This window comes from Gossypium hirsutum, chromosome A08 (assembly GCF_007990345.1).
Source record: "Gossypium hirsutum isolate 1008001.06 chromosome A08, Gossypium_hirsutum_v2.1, whole genome shotgun sequence".
NCBI classification, from domain to species: Eukaryota; Viridiplantae; Streptophyta; class Magnoliopsida; order Malvales; family Malvaceae; genus Gossypium; species Gossypium hirsutum.
In genome coordinates, this window is record NC_053431.1 from 84,986,945 (window position 1) to 85,012,540 (window position 25,596).

General features: G+C 35.9%; 1 non-coding gene across 1 annotated transcript; it reads right to left on the reverse strand.

Moving 5' to 3' along the window:
- Window positions 1-6,562: 6,562 nt before the first annotated feature.
- LOC121205572 (small nucleolar RNA R71) lies at window positions 6,563-6,669 on the reverse strand. Its single transcript, XR_005900648.1, has one exon. It is a non-coding gene; the product is annotated as a small nucleolar RNA R71 (small nucleolar RNA).
- Window positions 6,670-25,596: the final 18,927 nt, after the last annotated feature.

The window sequence follows — 25,596 nt, forward strand, 5'->3', positions numbered from 1 at the left end:
GGCGGCTTCTTGACTTCTTTGTGGGAGATGTATATGTCTTACCTATGAATCTCTTACTCAAAACTCGAGCTTTCCTCTCTTCTTGTTTCTTTTCATTACTTAACTCTTCAGCTTTCTTAGCTCTGGCGGCCAACACTGTAAACTCTCTTATCTCAATAATCCTAATCAACAGTTTAACATCCTCGTTTAATCCTTCTTCAAAGCACTTGCACATTTCTGCTTCAGTTTGAACCCACTCTTGAGCTTACTGGCTCAGTCAGACAAACTCCCATTCGTATTCTGCCATAGTCTAATCTCCTTGCTTAAGTTCTAGAAATTCCTTTCTCTTCAAATCCGAGAACCTTTGACTAATATTCTTCTTTTTAAATTCAGCTTGGAAGAACTCCCATGTAATATTCTCCCTCGGTGTCATTGAGGATACAGTCTTCCACCAGTGATATGCAGTGTCTTTCAGGAGAGATGCCGCGTATTTCAAACATTCCTTAGAGGTATACGATAGTTCGTCAAGAACTTGCACGGTGTTCTCAAGCCAAAACTCAGCTCATTTTGGATCATCGTTGATTGTAGCCCTAAACTCTTCAGCTTTATATTTCCTCAATTTATCTACTGGAGCTTTACCAATTCTTACTGGTGCTATACCTTGTGGTACTTCTTCAGATCGGGTAGGGTGTAGGGGAGGTTGCATATAGCATGGTTGGTTCTTAAGTACTCACCAAACCATTCATCCATTATTTCGAAAAAAGCTGCCTTTGCCTCTTTCCGGCCTCTAGACATGGGCCTCCTACTACTACCAGATGTGGCTTGCTGTACAGAAGCTGGAGTGTGGCTCTCAGCTTCCTCGGACTCATCTTGGGCTTGGTTGGAAGACATTTACTATATACAAATACATTTAAAATGGTTAGAAGATGTCACACTATCATAACTTGTATAATGACATGTATAGCTAGACTCGATACGTGTTACGTTAGTCTGACAATCGACTAAATCGTAGCTTTGATACTACTAAATATAACACCCCTTACCCGTACTCGAGGCCGGGACAGGGTACGAGGCATTACCAAATATGCATAAAAATGTTCATGCAAAATCGGGCTATAAAATTTCTTTCAATTGAAAAGTCATTCAAACATATGCGAAACGTCCCTTCTATGGACCTACGAGGTCCAAAACGTACATTAGAAATAGTTCAGGACCAAATCGGGAACTTTAGGAAAACTTGAGAGATTTCCTTAAATATAGAGTCACACGCCCGTGTTAGAAAGGGGACACACCCGTGTCCTCAGGCCGTGTAACTCTCTAACTATGACGTTAGCACCAAAATAAGGTTACATAGCCGTGTCACAGGCCTATGTGGCCAGGCCGTGCGGTCAAATAAAATTAAATGATTTTTCATAATATGGTGTAGATTTCACACGGCCAAAGTACATGCCCATGTGGTTAGGCCATGTCTCTCACACGGCTAAGACACACGCCCTTGTCTTAGCTTGTGTTTTTACTACTGGGCATTCTGACTTGTAAAATTTGGGTGCAGGAGACACACGGCCGAACAACGCGCTCATGGGGCAAACCGTGTTTCACATACGGCCTAGACACATGCCCGTGTGTCTACCCATGTAGGTAATTCTAGGCAATTTTCCAAGCCTTTTTTGGCCACCCTTTAAGACTCACTCATTTATACATGTTCTCAGCATACAACAAAACACATTTAAATTACTCCAATATTCAAATCCATGATGAAATTATGCCCCTAATGCCTCCATGCACTATCTCAATTTTTACATGTATTTCTTAATCTTTTCATACCAATTCGTAATCTCTAGGTTTTTATATCCTTCTTTCCAGCTTTACACATTTATAATATTGTTGTGGCCATACTCATTTATCATAGATCATTCAGAAAATAAACATGCTATACCTTACATCCATCATTCACAAGCAACGACATCAACATGAACACATTGCATGCATACATGATTAATAAGGGTTACAACCCAATAGTAAAATATGAGCCATATCTCATAGCCATATACAAAATGACTTATCGATCATCATGAGCCATTACAGTTGGCTAATTTAAATGACACGTATAACCAAAAGATAAGTTACCCTATACATGCATTATATCAAAACGAATAGTTCTTTTATACCCAAAACGAGATTGCCGATAGTGTGATTAAACTCCCACTGTCCTCCAACCTTCACGAGTCCAAAAGCTCTATAAGAAAGGGAAAAGTAAAAAGGGGGTAAGCATTACATGCTTAGTAAGTTCGTATAACGGAAAGTAAACTTACCAGTCATTTTAAACACATAATCACAATAAGCCATGTATCCATCAATTATAAATAATTTTCCCTAAACACATGCACTCAAGGAACAAGTTAGTCACATGATTTCCAAGACTCATAGATGAGCTCATCACAGCATATACATATTCAATTTCGTATTCCTCATGTCATTTTCAAATTTTTTATCCGGTGAATCATTGAATTCCTAATGGATATTTCATCATTAGTACACTTTAGGTGTACTATTTTATTAACCGTCAATTATCTCCAGTAGTGCCTTATCCGGTACACTCTCGAGCTGCATATTTTACAGCAGAATTACCAATCCAGGCAAAATTCTAGCTGTATCATGTACTCTAAGGGCTTTTTTGGATTATCAGTCTAGGCTAAATCCTTTATATGACAAAGAATTCCCTACAGAGTCTAATCTGGATTACCAGTTCAGGCTAAATCCAGTCAACTAGGATTACCAGTCCAGGCTAAATCCTAATTAAAACATGTACTTAATAGGCTCGTTTCAGAATTACCCATCTGGGCTAAATCCTTTCCATAATGAGATCAATGGATTACCCATCCTGGCTAAATCCTTTCTGCAACACATGCAGGATCCCATTTCTCATGAGAAGTGACCTATCCATCGGAATTCCATATTTAAATGGATTCTAACCCATTTTTCAATAAATTTCAGATTTATGAACATTTTCATACAATTCATTATTTATACATTTCACATTCAATTTAACACAACAATTAAAGTGAACATGCATAAACATCCAATTAGGTTACACGAACTTACCTGAATGATGTCTCGGGTTTGGATTCCGACTATTCCAAAACCTTTTGTTTTCCACTGTCTATCTTCCGAAATTGGCCTTTCTGAGTCTATATATAAAAATTAAATTATTAATTCATCACATTCTTCAATTTCAGCCCCGAAACTTACTCTATGGAAAAATTACCTTTTTACCCCTAACGTTGTATATTTTTACATTTTAGTCCCTAGGCTCGTATAATGAAATACATACATTTCCTTGATTTCTCAAGCCTAGCTGAATTATATTCTAGCTTATAACAACCCACATTTTCCTTTATTTCAATTTTCTACTACCCATTTTCACATCTTTTACAACTTGGTCCCTTTTTAGGTGTTTTCATGGAAAACCACATAACAAAAGATGTTATCATACATCTAACTTTCATATTCCTCCATTAAACACTAAAATACATAATTGTCACACATTGGTATGTTTTTGAACATGAACCCTAGCTTAAAATAAGTGTAGAAATGACTAGAACATACTTCAAGGATCTCAAAAATATAAAGAACATAAAAAACGGGGCTAGTGAGCACTTACTATCAAGCTTGAAAGTTGAAGAAAACCCTAGCTATGGTCCTTAGAATTTTCAACACTACCTTGAAGAAGTAGGACAAGATTTTCTCTTCTTTTTCCCTTTTATTTCTTTTATTTACCAAAAGACATAAATGCCCTTAAAGCCTTTTCTTAAAATTTTATCCATGCATGCCCATTTTTGTCCAAATTTTTTAGAATTTGGTCAAATTACTATTTGAGGACCTCTAATTTATAATCTAACTCAATTTCATGCTAATAGCTTCTAGAACTCAAGTTTTGCATATTTTGCAATTCGGTCCCTAATGTCAAACTGAGTATCTTAGGCATAGAATTTCTCCATGAAATTTTTACGCAAGCATACATTCTCATTCTAGACCTCATAAAAATCATGAAATAATTATTTTTATTTTGGATACGTGGTCTCGAAACCACTGTTCTGACTTGGCCCTAGATCGGGATGTTACAATGGCTTCTTTATTTTTTATTTTCATGGTCGTTAGTTTTATTTCCAACATGAGTAACTAAAATTTTTAGGGGTTGGTTGATGGAGATATGGTGAGTTGATTTTTGAATGAAGGACCCTAAGGAAACATTTAGGCAACTGAGACCGAGAGGAGATCTTATTGAGTACCAATTCAATAGTCCCAAGTTAACCGGTGAGATTGAGAGATAATCTGGATTAATTTTTCTAATTTGGTAAAATGGAGATCGAAAGGTAAAATGGATACATTTTGGGAGTTTAAGTGATTTGGATCCCTAATTCAAAGATTAGTGAATCACATCAATGTTAACCAACTACAGTGTGTTATTTAATTGTTAATTTCGTAACTTTGCATGTTGTACAATTTAGTCCTTGCTAGTTAGATAGTAAAATTGATAAACCATAATTTATACATATTTTTATCCCATGCTTAGCATAATTTTTGGATGAATTATCCTTATATTTTGCGAATTCGATGCTCCTAATCCTTTAATTTCATGTTTTATACTTAGGTGAGCATAGGAGAGTAAAAAGAGCAAGAAAACGGCCAAAAACAGAGAAAATGGGTCAACGTGGGAAATCAACACGGCCTGGACTTCCTCACACGGGTAGTTCACACACCCGTGTCCATTCAACAGACTCAAACACGGGTTGAAGAACTTGCATACGGGCGTGTGACACAGGCGTGTCCCTGTCGAGCCCAAGTCTAGTCCTATTCGAAAAAGGCCACTATTGAGGGTTTTGAAGCATTCTAAAGCCTATATAAACACCCCAAGAGGTACCTAGAAGGAAGACAGAGAGTAGGAAGCAAGGAATAACTCGAAGGAAGCTGATTGATCCATCTCAGAAGCCGGATTCACCTTCAAGAATGAAGATCTCCCTTCAATTTCCTTCAAGAGTTCTTGAGTTTTCTTTATGTTTTGTTATCATTATTCTTTTGAGATGTTTTCTTTCATAAATATGAACTAAACCCCCTACATACCTAAGGGGAATGAAACCTAAGACGGATCTTGTTATTATTATCTGAATTATATGATAAATATTTGATTTGTTCTTAATTATGTGTTCTTAGTTCTTGCTTTGATATTCTAGGATATTAATTCAAGTTTTGATGTGCTTATTCAGAGGAGCAAAAGTCCCTGTCTAAGAGTAGATCTAACATAATTAAGCGGAGTTGATTGCACGCCTAGAGATAGGGTGACATAATTTTGCCAGATTAGGGTGAAACCTAATAAGGGAATCCATAAATCGAGTTAATGCAACACTAGGGGTTTTAAGTAGAAAGAGATTTCAATTAATGAACCTAGGGCTAGACGTTGTTAGTCTCGAGAGAGATAATAATATAAATTAGGGATTTCTACTAATCAAGTCAAATGAATAAATTGTCTAATTTAGAGTCAATAACAAGTGAAGTCTAGGTGGATTTTTCCTTAGGTATTGTTCAAATCATTCAGTTTTCCCAAAAGTTATTTCCCCACTTTACTTTCTGTGCATTCTTAGTTTAATAATTAGTTTAGATAAAACAAACCCCTTTATTTTTAGGCTAGATAATAAAAAGAAAGTTAATACAAGTACTTTTATTCCTTTGGGTTCGACATCCCGGTCTTGCCATAAGCTATACTACTTTCGGTAAGGTGCGCTTGCCTTTATCTTGATAATAGTTAGTTTTCAAGAATGGACATTCATAAATTATAAAACTTATCACGATTTGTTCACATCAAGTTTTTGGCACCGTTTCCAGGGAATTAAGATATTAGGAACACTTAATTTTTATTACTTTAGACATTTATTTTATTGCAATTTAAATTTTATTTTGATTTTTGTTACTAAATTTTCTTTTTCCTTATGACAGGTTTTTATAGTTTATGACTAGAAGAAAACCGTCGGCATTACTTTTTGACAGTGAGATCAATCGCACAGCTCACAAAAACCGAAGAGAAATAAGGCGAAGCTTAAGATACACAGAGGAAGAGCATGAGGAAGATATTTTCACCATAATTGAGGAGATGGCTGAAAATCAAGAAAATTCTCTACCTCCTGCGACTGCTGCTAATCTAGTAAATCAGAATCCTGCTCCACGCACTATGTACGATTATGCTAAACCTACTTTAATAGGAACTGAGTCAAGTATAGTTAGGCCTGCTATTGCTGCAAATGATTTTGAACTGAAATCTGACATGATTCAAATGATACAAGAGTTTGTTCAGTTTGATGGTTTGCAGGACGAGGACCCAAACACTCATTTGGCAAATTTTCTGGAATTCTGTGATACTTTTAAAATCAATGGCGTTTCTAATGATGCCATTCGCCTTCGGTTATTTCCCTTTTCGTTGAGAAACAAAGCTAAAAAGTGGTTGAACTCGTTACCACGAGGGTCAATCACTACTTGGGAACAAATGACCAAAAAATTCTTACTCAAATATTTTTCGCTGGCTAAAATGGCTAAATTGAGGAATGATATCTCTTCTTTTGTGCAAATGGATCTAGAAACACTCTATGATGCATGAGAGAGATACAAGGATCTATTGAGAAGGTGCCCTCACCATAGGTTACCTTTATGGTTGTAGGTTCAAACGTTTTACAATGGTGTGAACCCCTCAATGAGGTAACTTTTTGACGCAGCTCTTGGTGGGACTATCAATAACAAAACACCTGAAATGGCTTACAAATTTATTGAAGAGATGTCACTGAATAACTATCAGTGGCAAGTCATGAGAACAAAGCCGACAAAAACAGCCGGTGTTTTCAACCTCGACGCGGTCACTCTGTTATCAAATTAGGTAGAACTTTTAAATAAAAAGATGACGGTTTGTGTGGTTCTACTCAGGTACATCCTGTGATGAGGTGCGCTTCAAATGGAGGAGGAGTACACACATAATATCAATCCTTCAACCTTAGCACCGAGGAGAAACAAGTTCAATAGTTGGGTAACAATAATTCTAGACCTCAAAATAACCCATACAGTAATACTGATAATGCAGGTTGGAGGAACCATCCCAACTTCTTGTGGGGTGGTCAAGGAAATCAAAGGCCACACCATTCCCCAGGTTTTCAACAACCACCTTACCAGTAGGAAAAGAAGCCGAACCTTTAAGAGTTGTTAACGAAATTTATCTCGGTGTCAGAAACTTGTTTTCATGATACCGAAACAGCACTTAAGAATCAACAAGCGTTGATCCAAGGGCTCGAAACTTAGATAGGCCAACTTGCCAAATTAATTTCTGAATGACTACAAGGTAGCTTGCCAAGTAACACTGAATCTAACCCAAGGAAACAACTTAATGTGATTACCGCTCGAGATAAGGAAGGGTTAATCGAACCTGAACCAGAACCAAGGCAAAGAATTGTGGCAAGTAAAGGTAAAGGTGAGGTGAACCACAATGAGCAAAAACCGGTAAGTAAAGAGTACAAACCTCGTGCGCCATACCCCAATACAATAAGGAAAGACCGCACAGACGAATAATTTGGTAAATTCCTTAAATTATTAAAGAAATTACACATTAATTTACCATTTATTGAAGCTCTTTCGTAGATGCCAAATGCAGTTAAATTTCTAAAGGAGCTTTTAGCAAATAAACGGAAGTTGGATGAGGCGTCACATGTAGAGTTGAACGTAGTTTGCTCAGCCGTTCTACAGAATAAGCTACCCAACAAGTTGAAAGATCCAAGGAGTTTTATGATTCCTTGTTTGATTGGTAGTTTGAACGTGAATAATGCATTGGCTGATTTAGGGGCGAGAATTAATGTTATGCCTTATAAAATGTTTAAACAGCTAGGTCTTGGGAAACCCAAACAAACTAGGATGAGCATTCAATTGGCTGATAAAACCATTAGATTTCCTAGGGGTATCATTGAAGATGTTCTTATTAAAATCGATAAATTTATATACCCAGTAGACTTTGTTGTTCTAGATATGGAAGAGGATAGTAACATACCTTTGATTTTAGGACGACCCTTTTTTGCAACTCCTAGAATTATAATTGATGTTAGTATAGGTGAACTCACACTTCGTGTGGGTGATGGAACAATCACTCTTCAAGCTCGAAATTCTACTAATATTGATCATGTGGTGCAACCCTCTTTGCAGGAAACACGTTTGAAAAGCATACATGAACCTTGTTTGAGTATCAACAAAGGACCCATCTATGAAGAATGAAGGCTATAAATTGAGGAACTAGATGAATGGCAGACACAAAAATCGAGAGCACATGATAGACCAAACCTACGCCATGACGAACTCAATGTTTCACCAAATCAACTTAAGATTGGAGACAAAGTACTACTAGATGCAGCAGACCCTCGTATTGCCACTTCTAAATCTAATGGAGCAATCCCTCTTTCGGTACTCAGTATTTTTCCATATGGGACAGTCGAGGTAATTCATCCTAAATTCATCACTTTTAAGGTAAATCGTACCTGTCTAAAACCTTATTTTGAGTTTAATAGTAGGAATAAGGAGTGTAAACTCCTCGCACCACCATGACCACGCAATAGAGAGGTAAGTCGAGCTTAGACTATAAATAAGCGCTCCTCGGGAGGCAACCCGAGTACTAACGGTGTTAACTTCTTTAAATTTTAGTTTTTATCATTTAAATCACTAACTGAGTACTTGAGCACAGGTTTTTTAGAAACCACACGACCAAGCACACGGGCGTGCCTTAGGCTGTGCCCATACCATGGAAGGCAACACGGCTGTGTGAAAATAGAGCAAAATTTTTCCCAACACGGGATTCGACAAGTCGCCATGGCCATGCGACATGGCTGTGGGCAATTCTGCCAAAACAACACGGGCGGGTGACACGCCCGTGTCTAGAAGCCGTGGTTGAAACTGAGAAATTAACACGGGCGTGGGAGAAGCGAACGAAGCAAGATACGATCGTACGACACGGCTATGGGCACCAACACTCCCAACGAACATGGGCGTGGGCCAAATTTCATAAGCGCCCCAAATTTGAAAATCAAGAAACACACGGGCTGAAATAAGGGCACACTAGCGTGCCCCATGGCCGTGTGCCTCAAAATGTAAAAAACCCCTCACTATTCATCATCCCCTTCCCCAAAACCTAACCCTAGCCGTCAAAATCCTCTTCCCCACCACCGACCGGGCACCCCTAGCCCTCTTCTCTTCTTCCATTTTTCTCCGCTCTCCTATTCTCCCATTGCGTGACCCACACGACCTCATCACCCAAGCCCATGGCTGACCCCAACCGCACCTAACCTTCACACCATCACTCCTTTGACCACTTGTCCTCTTCTAACGATTTTCTCTTTTCTTTTACTTTTCTTTAATGCTTACTAACATGATTTTTTTACCCTATTATTTTGCTACTAATTGTTTATCATCCTCATTCCTAGGATTTAGTTCACATACTTTGTACCATAGTCTTACCATGCTTAGCTACTTTTATCTAGTTCGTTTTTAATTTAGTCATGCTATCACTTTTCCTTTTCCCACAAAATCTCTGTCAAGTTTGATTGCTTTTGGTTGAGTTTTGTTAGTGTTAGTAATTTTTGATTGCATTTGTCAGTTTAATTCATCAAGATATAAGAGCAGTTCTTCTTGCAGGTATATCATGTCAAATCCACGCGGTAAGAAGGCTGCTGTTCCCGCCTCGAAGAAATGCAAAGAAGCAGCATCCTCCTTGGGTCCTATCGCCGAGACATGGCACCCATTCCTCCAACTTCCACTGGGACCATAGGAGGAGCTATTCCAGATATTACGGGCCTGACCCCTGCACTAGAACAAATCCAACTGGCTGACGCAGTCTGGGCTCTCCTAATGACTGACCCGTGGGGGCTATTCTTCGAGATCGTCGAGCCGACGTACCTCAAACTCACACTCGAACTCTGTTCTACCTTTCACCTCCAAGTCGTTATGACAGAGTTCGATGATCCTGGAATGGTTCAGTTCCGTCTCAGTGGCTTAGTTTGCCAGTTGAGTGTACTTGAGTTCGGAGTCACACTGGGACTATATACGGAGGAATTCATGGACGACGACAACTTCGCCAGCCTCTATCGCCACATCCACTACTCTCCTTCAAACTGCTGGAGGGCCCTCGTTCCTGTTTCGGCCACCTATGACCCTAATCGCTCGAAGGCATCAGCTCTCGTCCCATCCCTGAGATATTTACATGCCATCCTAGCCTACACCTTGACAGGGCGGTGAGAGAGTACCGGCGTCGTCAACACTAACAACACCTACTTTTTATGGAGCATGGCGAATGGGTATGTGTTTGACCTTGCCTATTTCATCGCCCTCGCCATTCGCCATTACACGGAGTGACACAGGAAGGGAGTCATATCCATCAGCCCTTATGTGACTCGCTTGGCGTGGCACTTCGGTCTCTTCAACACGGTGGCGCAAGCATCTTCCTTCACCCTCATCGGTCAGATGTCTCTACAGGGCATCTCGAGTATGCTCCATATGAGGATGATCGAGCGACAACGTGGATTTGACCCTCCCCAGTATCGCCTTGTCCAATCAGTAGAGCAGGAGGACCCAGAGGACATTCCTGATGATGTCCCTCCGCCTCACAAGGATCCAGCCTCTCAGCCACCACCTATTCATCATCCAGTTCATGAGGCGGCTTCACTCTCTGACATCTCTGAGCACCTCACTCGATTCGAGCAACAATTTTTTCAGCGCTTTGATCACATTGATGCAACTCTACATTAGATTTGTCAGCACTTTCACATCTCATCGCCACTCCCTCCTCGCGAACCATCTAGCGACGAAGATGTTTAAAGACTTTTATTTATTATTTTTATATTTTTACTTTATTTTTTAAAACTAGTTTTTATTTTATTTTTCGTTAATTTTATTTTTACTACATCATTAAGTTTTATAATTTATATTAAAAAATTTATATTTTCGACCATTTCTTTACGAGTAATCATGCTACTTTATGTTTCCTAAAGAATTATTGATTTTATCGCAGTTATAAAGAGCTCCAAAGCTCACTATTACTTAGGAATTTGCAACTCTATTGGAAAAGGTTCTCCATGACTGCCATTCTTGCTCGACCACGACCATAGCTATCACTAGATATAATATTCTCTTGGCGCAAGACCTGTGGACTAATGAACCTCTACCACGACCGGAGTATCCTCCTCCAATCTCACACTTGCCTTACTCGACCACTCTCCATGAATATGATTCAAGGATTCCATTTAACATTTAGGAAATTTCACTTCTCTCCCTATCTTATGATCTTATATCTATATTTTTCAGTAAATCTATCTTTGTACATTGAGGACAATGTACATCGTAAGTGTGGGGGGTTATTCATATCATTATCAGAAAAATCCCTAAATTTTGCCTTATTCTCAAATAATCTTCTCATATCATTATTAGAATGAATTTTGATAAATTTATGATTTTTATTTATATGTATTGATTTAAAACATAGGCATTTATGCATTGACTGTTTAAACTTTAAGGAATTAGAGAATCAAGCATGATAAGTTGATTTTTGAGAATTAAAATTTTGAGGTTGTTCCCCCAAGTTTAGGTATTATCTTGAGTTGAAATTCACAGGTTTAACATCAAAAAGCCATAATTTTTGTGAGATTTTGAGCCTTTAGAGCATCTATTATTTCTTCTATGCTCACTTTTATTATTGCTATGAGTGCGTCAATATTGATTTGTTATTCTAGAACTTGCTTTGATTATGCATTTCAAGACCACACCATTGATTTGATATGTCGAGATGATAAAGGCACCTAGGTTTAACCCACTCACTCCATAAAAGCCTACCTCCATAATTAACCCTTAGTGAACCCCCTTGAGCCTAACAAGCCATTCATTGATTTACCCTCAATATTAACCCATAACCCATTATTGTTAAAATCCCCTCAATTAATTTGATCCTTTTTTTTGGTCGAGATTCGATTTGAATAAATTACTTAGCTATGTTTTATTTTTAGCAAAGTTTTATAATATTTGACTTGTTCCTAAAAAAAAACATAGTAGTAGAAACTTTTTGAGCTTAAATATTTAATTTCATATCCCACGAAGAAAAGCTCAATTCTAGGATCTTCTAATTAGGAATGTAATTTATCAATTTGTAGTATTTTTTCTAGTTAGGTAAATTTTCAATTCAATCTCAATTCTAACCTTCTTTTTCAAGCTTATGAAAACCCTCTAAAGACCTTTTGATTGATGTATCATCTCAATATATAGTGGTGGAGATTTGATTTTCACGCAAGCCTATGGTAATAACTTTTCATATCGACTATTGAGTGCTAAATTTCTTATCCTTAAACACCTCGAGTGATTTGAGTGAATCTTTAGTGAGGATGTGAAAATCTGTGATATTTTGAATCAAAGGTGATTACTTAGATGAGGGGAGACACCTATGTTTTGTGATAAAATGCTCAACTTGGAATGTTTGAAACTTTGATGTTCTTCGAGTTAAATTTTCAATGAATGATTACTTATGGATTATTTTGAGATACTATTGATGAGAATTATAAGTTGAGAAGAATTTATTTTGATTGTGAGTTGAGGATTTTGCTTGAGGGCAAGCAAATGCTTAAGTGTGGGGTTATTTGATAAACCGTAATTTATACATATTTTTATCCCATGCTTAGCATAATTTTTGGATGAATTATCCTTAGATTTGCTGAATTCGATGCTCCTAATCCTTTAATTTCATGTTTTATACTTAGGTAAGCATAGGAGAGTAAAAAGAGAGAGAAACTAGCCAAAAACGAAGAAAATGGGTCAACGTGGGAAATCAACATGGCCTGGACTTCCTCACATGGGTAGTTCACGCGCCCGTGTCCATTCAACAGACTCGAACACTGGTTAAAGCACTTACACACGAGCTTGTCGCTGTCGAGCCCAAGTCTAGTCCTATTTGAAAAAGGCCACTCTTGAGGGTTTTAAAGCATTCTAAAGCCTATATAAACACCCTAGGAGGTACCTAGAAGGGAGATAGAGAGTAAGAAGCAAGGAATTACTCGAAGGAAGCTGATTGATCCATCTCAAAAGCCGGATTCACCTTCACGGCTGAAGATCTCCCTTCAATTCCCTTTAAGAGTTCTTGGGTTTTCTTTATGTTTTGTTATCGTTATTCTTTTGAGATGTTTTCTTTCAAAAATATGAACTAAACCCCCTAAATACCTAAGGGGAATGAAACCTAAGACGAATTTTGTTATTATTATCTAAATTATATGATAAATATTTGATTTGTTCTTAACTATGTGTTCTTAATTCTTGCTTTGATATTCCAAGATATTAATTCAAGTTTTGATGTGCTTATTTAGAGGAGCAAAAGTCCTTGTCTAAGAGTAGATCTAACATAATTAAGCAGAGTTGATTGCACGCCAAGAGATAGGATGATATAATCTTACCGAATTAGGGTGAAACCTAATAAGGGAATCCATAAATCGAGTTAATGCAACACTAGGGGTTTTAATTAGAAAGAGATTTCAATTAATCAACCTAGGGTTAGACGTTGTTAGTCTCGAGAGAGATAATAATATAAATTAAGGATTTCTACAGATCAAGTCAAATGAATAAATCGTCTAATTCAGAGTCAATAACAAATGAAGTCTAGGTGGATTTTTCCTTAGGTATTGTCCAAATGATTTAGTTTTCCCAAAAGTTATTTCCCCAATTTACTTTCTGTGCATTCTTAGTTTAATAATTAGTTTAGATAAAACAAACCCTTTTTTTTAGGCTAGATAATAAAAAGAAAGTTAATTCTAGTATTTTTAGTTCCTTTGGGATATACATCCTGGTCTTTCCATAAGCTATACTACTGTTCGATAAGGTGCGCTTGCCTTTGTCGTGATATTAGTTAGTTTTCAAGAATGGACATTCATAAATTATAAAACTTATCACGATTTGTTCACATTAAAAGTATATTAATTTCTCTTGATTTTATGATTTTTCGTAATATAAATTTTTACTATTAGTTGGTTAGACTCTTATTTTACACGTACATTATTTAGAAATTGTTCAACCCACAATTCTCTTAGGTTTGATCATTATAATACTCTAGTGTTCTATTGTAACACTACAAATATTACAACTGACTTGTCACATTTGCAGTAAAGTAGTAAATTTTATTGTACTTTAATTATCGAGTGTTGATTTTCTACTGTCTCCCATCGCTCTCAAGATCGAGGGAGAGAGGTAATTAAGTTATTGGCACTGTTGCTAAGGAATCGTCTTTTGATTGAACTATTTTCAGTTTCATTACGTGTATTTGAAGAGATAATCGATGAAAGTTGAGGTTATAGATACAATATCAAATATTAATTATTTTGGTTGAATGGATAATGTGACAGCCCTAATTTGACCCTAGTCGGAAAGCGGTTTCGAGACCGCTAAACCGAATCACCGAAGTATTTAAATATGATATTTATTGTCTAAAATGTGTGAATATGAATGTGTGGAAGTTTTAAGCTTCGATATAGTCGATTGCATGTGAATTCAGCTAATAGGACTTATGTATGACACTTTTAAAATGTGATAGTTTAATCTATAAGGATCAATTAATACATGCTATAAGAATGAAGGGTTTGCATGTCAAATATCCATTTATTATGAGTAGTGGCCGGCCATGGATGGGTCATAGATGATAATATGAATTTTCTATTAGCATTATGGGTTTAGAAAATAAAATAGTGAATTAAGAATGATAAAACATGAGGTGTGTGGGAGGAGAAACCAAAGTTGTCTCCCCCTTACTCCCCATTGCCGTGACTAGAGAAAGAGGAGGAAAAACAAAGTTCTTTCTTTGTTGTTCAACTTGGCCGAATAGAAGAAACAAAGGAGGGGAAGAATTTCGGTCACTTGAATCCTTAGAAAGGTTAGTATATTGTGTTGAAATTGTGAAATAATTACTTGTTTTAGGTAAATTATCATGGTTCTTGCTTAGCCCATGCAAAAATTTCCACTTTTGATGGGTGAATAGAGCCTTCGGCTATGGTTATAAGGGAAGGAATTTTGATTATTTTACTTGAATCTTGATGATGAATGTATTGAGGAAAGAACTTGGTCTTTCTAAAAATATGAATGGTTAAAGCTCATACTAGTAATAGCCGAATTAAAGAATGCTTGATGTCAAGAGTAAATGTTGTTCATGTTATTCGGATGAGAAAGGGTAGTTAGGTGAAGTAGAGTCTAGCAAATGAGCACATATGTGCACTAGTTGCTAAATGAAGAAAAATCGGCTAACAAGGGTGTACTAAGGCCGAATATGATTTTGAACATTATTGAGTAATGTATGTGTTTTGAATCGATGGAATGGAGAGGATGCTTTAATTGTGTTATGAACAATTATATGTTAAATTAAGGTTTGCTAAGCTAGCTATTAAGGTGAAGTGCAAATGTTAGTATGTGATTACTTGTGTATATATGGTATTAGCCGAGTTTTGAACTTGAAACAAAATGGTATTTAGTCAATACAAGTAACCATATTTGTAGAATGTATTAAGTATATAATTGGCCTCAACATAGACATGCATATTCAGCCACATGAGATAGATTGGCGTTGCATGTATTCGGTTAGAGGCAAGCATATTGATGCTTTTATCTTGGCTTAGATAATCGGCTAAAAGAGAGTGTGGGCTAATATATTGAGTTTGATTCATGATTTCATATATATGTGACTCTAATGTCTAATGTATATATGGGCTAAGTACCTTGAGTTTCTCTTTTTGATGTTCAAATAATTAAATCAATTTATTTGTTAAATTAAGCTCAAGAGCAAATGGGAACTAAATCCGATAAAGGGAAGGAAAAAGTGATCGAATAGCCGTCGAAATCGTTCGACAACATCCGAGGTAAGTTTTCGAGTAATGGAACTTAGATTATAGTTTGATTAGATCATGTTATAAGCAAATCACAATCATGCTCTTGTATGTGGCTATTGAGCAGAAAATGGTAATGCTTGATAAGTGACTTGTGTTTGAATTCTAATTATGAAAATGAAATATAGATGTGTCATGATTTATGGTTATGTGCATGAATATTCGGATGATAACCGGGCTAAGTCCCGAAGGCATTTGTGCGAGTTACTATATCCGAGCTAAGTCCCGAAGGCATTTGTGTGAGTTACTATATCCAGGCTAAGTCCCAAAGGCATTTGAGCAAGTAGCTATGTCCGGCTAAATCCCGAAGGTACTTGGTTGGGGAATGAGCGATCTTGCTGTAATAATTTCAATTAATACGCTCGTAAAATCCCAATGATGAGGTATGTTTTGTATATGCATTGGAATAGTTGATTCCTTTTAAATATTATTCGCTCAATCGATTAATAAGCTTCCGGCCTTTGGTTAAGTTGATCCCTTATGTATGAATATAAGGGTTGGAAATGTGAAGTAGGAATGATTTTGAGAATATGTGTATATGAATTATCCGTTTAGTCATATGAATGCTATACTTCAATTGTGCCTAATTTCATTGCTCAAAACTTACTAAGCATTAAATGCTTATTCCGTTCTATAAATCTCTGTTTTATAGATTTTGGTTCGTCAGCTATCGGACTCGGGAGTGTCAAAGTCGAAGTCGCCCACACTATCAAAGCCCTTTTGGTACACTTTTGGTTGAACTCTGAAAATGGCATGTATAGGACTACCCTTTTTGTTATTGGTCATGTACCCTTTGGTTTTGTATAAATTTGGATAGCCATGCGAAAATGGCTTATATATACTTTGAGCATAGCATTATAATTGTTTTGTATGTTGTTCATTGAGAGGTATGGAAATGTTTGGTAATGATTAGCCATTGGAATAGTTAATCATGATCATTTTGGTGCTTTGTATGACAAATTCTAGTTGATTCATGGAAAACCATGAAATAGGTAAAGTTTACCTTAAAAACAGATGCTGACAGCAGCAGTGGTGTGGATTTGAAAAATCACTAAAAATAGTAGGAATGGAATTAAATAGTGAATAAATTATGTAATCAGACCTTGATGAATCTATTTTCATATGAAAGTAACAAAACAATCATATGAGCCGTATTTTATGAGATGTTTAAGTTTTCGTGAAATAGGGACAGAGCGATTTCTGGATCCCCTGTTCCGACTTTGGAAATTCACTATAAATTAACCAGAGATAATTAGAAGTCATGCCCTATATGTACAGATTCCTTTTCGAGTCTAGTTTCTTTAGAAACAAACGGAATAAGTATTTAAGCCCTGTACAAGGAGATATCTAAGTCGTAATTCATGAAGGTCAAAGTAGTCGAACCCTGAAACAGGGGAGACTTTAACTAATAAACTGTACTAATTGGCTTGGACAAAAATTCTAGAAAAAAATTTGTAGATGGATACATGAGTCTAGTTTCAGGAAAAATTTACGAAACTGGTTTTAAAGTTTTGGAACTCAAGATATGATTTTTAAGGTGACAGTGACGCAGTTAGCCAGCTTGTCTGGAAATTTTTTTAAATGGACTGTGAAAATAAATGAATTAAGTCTGTTAGCACCTCGTGTCCGACTCCGGCAACGGTCTCGGGTACGGGGTGTTACAGATAATGAAATTTTTGTACTTGATTTTTTCTTTCATTGATTATAGGAATTTAAGCTTTCTCGCAGAGTAAGGCATGTACTGTTCATTGATTGTGGCTTCGTTGCTAGGCACCATGTTGTATGACCGTCATTGGTTACGACCTATTATTACAACTCCTGGTACTAACGTGCCACATTTTTAGATTAATCCATCATTGATAACATGGATTACGACAAATCTTCAATTTAATGTGAATAAAGGGGAAAATCCTATGGTTTTTCTTCGAAGATTCGAGCATGTTTGTAGCACTGTCAGCTATGCAGGGATTCCAAAGGATATGATTTGACTATTGTTAATACCTTTTGCCCTAGGTGGTAAAGCTAGGGAGTGGCTAGATATGTTACCCCTAAATACTATTACTTCGTGGGAAGAATTTCTGCAATTGTTCTTGAAGCAAAATATTCCTATGACTGAAGTGCTAGCCACTTATGAGGAGTTATTTGAACTCAAACAAGGGAGTATAGAGACTCAGGGGCAGACTTGGGAGAGATTCAAGAGAATACTACGAAAATTAATCGGAAATGGGGTTGAGAATGCAGTACAGTTTTAGTATTTCTATTTTATTTATGTGATTTACAATAGTGAGTGGGTTAGCTCGACTTAGTGTGTTCCAAAAAAGGGTGGTTTAACTATGGTCCCTAATGAAAGGAATGAGTTAGTCCCGACCCTCACCATAACTGGATGGCATGTTTGCATTGACTTTAGGAAACAAATGGGGCTACCTGGAAGGACTATTTTCCTTTACTGGGAAAGAGTACTATTGTTTTCTTGATGGCCGCTTTGGATACCATCAAATCTCGATTCACCCTGATAATCGGGAGAAGACCATATCACCTGTCCTTTTGGGACCTATACCTTTTGAAGAATGCCCTTGGGTTGTGTATGCCCCGGCTACCTTCATGCTTTACATGACAACAATCTTCATTGGCATGATAGAAGACAGGTTGGATGTATTCATGGATGACTTTTCTATGTATGGGGATTCCTTCACTAATTGCCTAGCTAATTTAGAATGAGTTCTATAAGGATGTGAAGACACAGATCTAGTTTTGAATTGGAAAAAGTGTCATTTTATGGTCAATGAAGGGATTTTTTTGGGGCACCGTATTTCTAAGAAAGGGTTGAAAGTAGACTAGGCTAAGATTGAGGTTATTGAAAAACTCCCTCCTCAGAAGACAGTTTACAAAATTAGGAATTTCCTTGGACGTGTGGGATTTTACTAATGATATATTAAAGATTTGTCCCAAATAGCTAATCCTTTGACTTATCTCCTCTAGAAGGATATTACTTTTGTCTTTGACACAATATGTCATGAAGCCTTCGAGGTGCTGAAACAGAAACTAGTGATTACGCAACTGGGGCAGCGATAGGACAAAAATGAGACAAGATCTTTCATTTCATCCACTACGCGAGTAAAACAATGAATTCTATTCAATGTAATTACACAACCACTGAGAAGGAAATGTTAGCGGTGGTGTTTGCTTGTGAAAAGTTTAGATCATATTTGATGGATAATTAGGTTTATGTATATACAGATCATTCGATGTTGAAATATGTGATGAAAAAGAAAGATACTAAATCTCGACTGATGAATTGGGTTCTACTTTTGTACGAATTTAATCTGTGGGTTTTGAACAGAAAAGGAATAGAAAATCAAGTGGTTGATCACTTATTGCAGTTAGAGATCGAAGATGAACAAGGGAAAACTGGCACCATAAACAAAATTTTTACAGATGAGCAACTATTCCTCACCAATGTTATCATGTAAAGGACAGCTAAATCCATGCCTTGGTACATGAATATTTTTAATTATTTGGTACAAAGAGTTTCCTTGTAGGAGCATCTAGTCAGCAAAAGAAAAAGATTGCTCATGATGCTAGGGAAAGCATTTGGAAGGAACCCTATGCGTTTCGGGAGTGTGCTAACCAGATCATATGAAGATGTGTTGTAGAAGAAGAAATGGGGGATATTCTTAGCGGCTAACATACTTCTCCTTCTGGGGGACACTTCGAGGGAAAAACAATTATTGGAAAAATTCTTCAATCTTGCTTCTATTGGGCCACTATGATTTATGATGCATATGATTTTGTGAAATGATGTGATCGACGCCAAAGAACGAGCAACATTTCCAAATTCAATGCAATGCTTCAGAAAGGAGTCTTAGAAGTATAATTTTTTGATGTATGAGGGATTGGCTTCATGAGACTGTTCCCGAACTCTTTTGGGAACCAATATATCTTGCTAGTAGTGGATTATGTGTCAAAGTGGGTGGAGGTTGTTGCTCTTCTAACAAATGACACAAAATTTGTTGTCAAATTCCTTCAAAAGAAAATCTTTTCATGATTCGGGACATGCTGAGCTCTTATTAGTGTTGAAGGATCACATTTTTATAATAGGCAACTTGAGAGTGTGCTGGCAAAATATAGTGTGAGGCACCACATTACTACTGCTTGCCATCCTCAAGTGAGTGACCAAGCTAAAGTTTAAAATCACGAAATTCAACAAATATTGGACAAAATAGTGAACCCAAATAGGAAAGATTGGCCGACTCACTTAGATGATGCATTATGGGTGTATAAAACTGCTTACAAGACACCGTTTAAGCTGTCCCCATATCGATTGGTCTATGGAAAAAATTACTATCTTCCTATTTACCTAATGTCAAATGTAGTAGTTATTTCAAGTTATTTCTACATTTAACGAGCTTATTTTCTTGGCATTCTATACTTAATTATTGCATTTTCAGCATTAGTAAGTTAGGAACTAAATATTAATAAAATAATTTTTTATACATTTTATGCTATTTTGATGACTCGTAAGGTTAACTCGAGCCTCGTGAGTGACTAATGAGATATTTAAGTGTGTAGAATGCCAATTCAGGTCTAAGCAAGAGATGATGATCGAGCCTCAAGACAAGGGAGCCCGATAGCACAACAAAGTTCCAAGGCTCAGAATTCACTTGACGTCATGACAAGGAGCTTCCTCTCATCATGACAACATGATAACTATAGGAGGGATTTCACAATGGCGACATCGTGACGAGGAGCATCCCCACGTTATGATGTCGCGACGATGGCAGGCCAAACTGAAGTTGATTCCTTGGACAAGACTTATGGGATATTTCCATTGTAACACCCAAATAGGGCTTGAGAGTTTTTGGGGTATTTTAGGGATTTTAGCTTTAGAGTGTTCGGAATTTTTCAACATGGTTTATCGGTAATGTTTTTTACTATGGTTTTGAGAAAATTAAATCAATTTCTAAAAATAAGTTTTAAATACCTTTAATTTTAAAAATAGTACTGATTTGTTAAAGAGTCAAAACTTAGAGTTTTTAAGAGGTAATTAGACCAGATTTTAAAATTCAACCTAAAAACCCCCATTTATAGTTTCATATTCACGATAGTTTTCTCTCAAAAACTTTTACATGCTGTCCCTTGTTTCCTCTTGCTCTTCCAATCAATTTTTTTATTTCTAAACTATAATCTCTTGATTTCCATCAACATTCAAGCCTTAAACCTCCATTAAATATCAAGAAAAACTCCCAAAATCACCATTGATTCCTCCAATGTCAAGCTTCTGAGTTTTTTAGGTTTTTGATCAAACCCTCATTTTTTTTCCGTCTAAGGTAACGATTCAACTCTTAAATGGTTTTAGATTTTATTTAGTCTTCAAAACTAAGTTTTTTGCCATTAAACTGCATGTTTTGAATAAAAGCTGAAAATTGGCTCGTTAATGGTGGATTTTGGGGTTTCGAGTAAAAATATGGTTTAAAAGTGTTTTTCAACTTATTTAAACATGATTAGAAGGTTTCTAAACTTAATTTGAAGTTTCGTTTAGGATTTCCAATGTTTCAATAAATTTTTGAAAAATAGTAAAAAATATGTCGAAAAAGTTGATACCATGAGGTAATTTTGTATAATTTAAAGGTTGAGAATTAGTTGTAGGTGAATAAATAGATGAATGGAATCATTTTTAGGAAAAAATATTAAGTATAGACCGAGATATTAGATTTTTAAGTTTTCTATGTTGAAGGTTTCGGTCAAAAGAGAACCTAGTTTAGGCTTGTGTTTTTGAATTGTTTGATGTAAGTCTTTGGTTGAATGTTGTTTGTGTTGTTGTGTGATTTACTTAGTTGAAGCGTTGGAATTGATAGGATCTTCTATGAATAGAGATAAAGGTAAGGAAAAGCTAGTTTGAGCTTTCGGCTTTTTCAGCGAAAGCGTAATTAGTGAGTGTTTGGAATAATTTCTTGTGGACATGGTTCAATGCGTTATTTTGGAATTTAGTAGTATTCTAAAACCCTATTCGAAATTCTGAGTGTAAGCTTTCTCATAACTATGCTATCTTGTGAACAATGTGCTTATGTGTTTGTGAATATGTGAATTGAGATAAGATGCTATAACATGTGATATGTGGTTATGATAATCGTTGCCAAAGTGAAAATGTGTACATGTTATGTATATGTTAAGTGTTAGTGATAGTGTTTTGCTAAAGATGCAAATATGCAGTGATAGTGCACAAATAATCGGTAAGTGATATGTGTTTGATTTCAGATATTTTGGCCTTGTGATCATGAAACAGTTTGATATTGTTGGCATGCCATAGGATTGTGAGTACACACCTATTCATACATTGATTTTGGGTGTTGAGGCCCTTGGACATGTTGGAGGGATAAGGGAGTGTGAGCTAAGCTCCATTCAATGGGACTTGTGAGGGAAAATAAGGATAGTGTTAGCTTTATGCTTCACTTTTGGGACATGTTTGAATTTATGAGTCTATGTAGTGTGTTGGAGATCGTGTATCTGATGAGTGATGATAAAACTCACTTTTATGTTTCATAGCTTAAGTGCCAATTTATCTATAAACATGTTTTTAAGTGTTGTGATATATGCTTTAATGTTATGTGATTATATGAGTATTGTGATATATGCTTGAATGTTATGTGATCATATGTGTATTGTGATATATGCTTAAATATTATGTGATTATATGTGTAATGTGATAGATGCTTAAAAGTGAATGCGATTACCATGTAAATGTACTAGTAAATGATGTATGAGTGAGTATAATGTGACATTAGAGTTAGAACTACTGAGGTTGTGCTATATGGTTGTTTCGTTAATGTTTGATGAATTGTTTGCATGATAGTAGCTCTAGGCATTCACTGAGCTTGTTAAGCTCATCCACTCATTTTAAACCCTTGCAGAGTACTTAAGTGCCAGTGTGAGCGGTGTGGTTCCGAGGGGTGATCTAAGCAAGTCCATTTCAGTTTTTTTGTAGGTATTATCATTATTTGTTTTCGTTTTGGGAATAAGGCAATGTGGTAGACTTTTAATGATATTTGAAATGTTGTTTTGGAAGTTCCATAGCTTAATTGCTCCTAGGAATTTGAGAATTGAGTCATACTATGCTGATTATCATTTTGACTAATTTTTTATGTTAAGACTACTATTATGCCCGTTTTGATGTTTATTTGATGATAATGTGATAATAGGATGAATTGATACAAGTTGGAATCACTTATATGCTTTAAAATGTTGTATTTTTTTTGTTTGGAGCAGAGGTATCATTTTTACGCAGAGGTATCGATATTCGTGTTGTAAAAACGATACCTCTGTGATTTTGAAATATGCAGGAAGTCAGAATCATAAATTGGTATCGATACCTTATCATGAGTATCGATACTCGGGGTAATTTTATCGATACTTTTACAAAGGTATCGATATTTTTTGAGACTTTGATTTTAAACGAGAAACAAAATATTGATTTGGTACCAATTTTGCAAACGGTAGCAGTACCATGCTAGGAAAATATTGATACTCATGTTCTAGTATCGATACTTACATGATTGTCTTGGAAATTTTTCTATGTGATCCTAAGGCTTGTTTAATTATTACTATAAGTTTATTTAAAGTATTTTTGGCATGTTTTAATGATGGTTGTTATATGTTTGACTAAAAATTTATAAGATAACTGATAAAGAGGATGATTTCTTAATAATGTGACAATTTACTGTGAATATGACATGAGACTGTGGTGGCATCCTAATATTTGAGCTTGGCGAACAGGTTGAGTATAAGGTGTTACATTCATATTTGGACCCTTGTATTTATTAGAATTTTTCATTAATTGGTATTTAAGTGTAACTAGGGTTGAGTGATTATGAAGTAGCCCGTTCCCTATACAAGCAACCTTAGGGTCACTAGAATTGTGTGCAGTTTTAGACAGACAGTTTTACCTATCTAGTTTTCTTTGTATTTTATTTTCATGTTTGTTTAGTTAGAACTTTTCTATTCTGATGTGAAAACAATTCGGAGTGGAGATTGCTCTGACACCGTGCTTCAATATATATTCATGAGCTTTCTCCTATATCTTATTCTTTTGTTTATATTTTCATCAACCTTATCAATTAGTGTTTGTATGAATAACTGAATAAATTATTGTGCTTATTTGATATCTCGCATGATTCAATTATTAAACTAATTTATCTATTAAGTAATTATTTATATGAAATTGGTTGTTTATTCAAGAGTACTCAGTATATTAGAGACTGACGACCTTAATAGAATATCTAGATAGGTGAAACTGAAAGGGTATCCTGTCGTGCATAACTTGTACCAAGCAGTGAGACCAGGAGGGTATCTGTATGGCTAGGAAGAGATCAAAAGGGTGACTGATTTGCCATAATTTGATATGTCAAATTAGGCTCTCCATTGCACTTAAGGAGCTTATTTTCAAGCAATTTAAGTGTCTTTTATATTTTTTTGTCGATTTTTAGTTTTGTTAATAATTTTTTTATTAGTTTTAAGCCATTTTTGATACCTAAATTGGCCAATCGTGCCACGGGGAACCTAACAAGTTGATTGAGTGTTGTAGGGAGTCGACAATGGCCTGAACATGAAGAAAACATCACTTAGAATAGGGTTTCACGATATTGAAGCATAGAAGTCATGATACCCTTGATAGTGTTGAAATGAGGAGAATAGAGCCCATCTACAGTGGTATCACGATATCAGACCACCGGTATCGCGATCTGAGACCCCCAAGACTCTCAATCTCAAGATTGTTGTAGGTATCGCAACACCCAAGCCTCGGTATCACGATATCACTGCTTGATGAGTGAAAAAACTGTAAGGGCAAATTTGTGTCCAAATAAGCTTATGTCTTCTTTTCACTTAAGGGAAAAATGGTCATTGTTAGGTCAGATTTTAGTAAGCTATAAATACAACTTTATAAGCCTTTAAATTCAGATTTGTTTATATTTTTAGGTTAGGTTTTTTTTCTTTTCATTTTTAGTTTAGGTTTTCTCTTTTTTTTAGAGTAGATTTTAAAATTGTAGTTTTCTTTCTTCTTTCTTGTAAAGGACTTTGTAAATAAATATGGATGAAGCTTTTGGGTGCCATTTGTTACATATCTAAATGAACATACCTTATCCTTATCTCTATATTGTGCTTATTAATTGTTCGATGAAATGTCTATTTAGATGTTAAGCTTTGGTTGGTTTTGGTTGTTTGTTAGCTTAAGTTAATGTCTGTTCTTGATTGATTGATTGCTCGATTATATCGAAATGCTTAATATGTTAAAATTGATGCCTCTAGCAAAAAAACCTAGATAAACAAGACCGAGGGGAGAGTTTATCCTTAGATAGTTCGATATAATTGTGCCGAGTAATGTGACCGAGAGGTAATCTTAGGTGGTATCCTTTAGGCTAGGATGAGACCAAGAGGAAATTCCTAACTAAGAGTGGAAAAAAATGTAATCAATGTAGGTTCATTAGTTTAATTAGCACTCAACTAATCAGTCGACCATTGTTTAATCATTTACAGTATCTAAAACATTAGGAAGAAAGTTTAGCTTAGTTAGTTTAGTTAATAGTTTGATTCTAGTTTATAAATCATTTTATTTGGACTTGCATTAAAAACATCCAACTTGATTAGATTAATTGCTTAA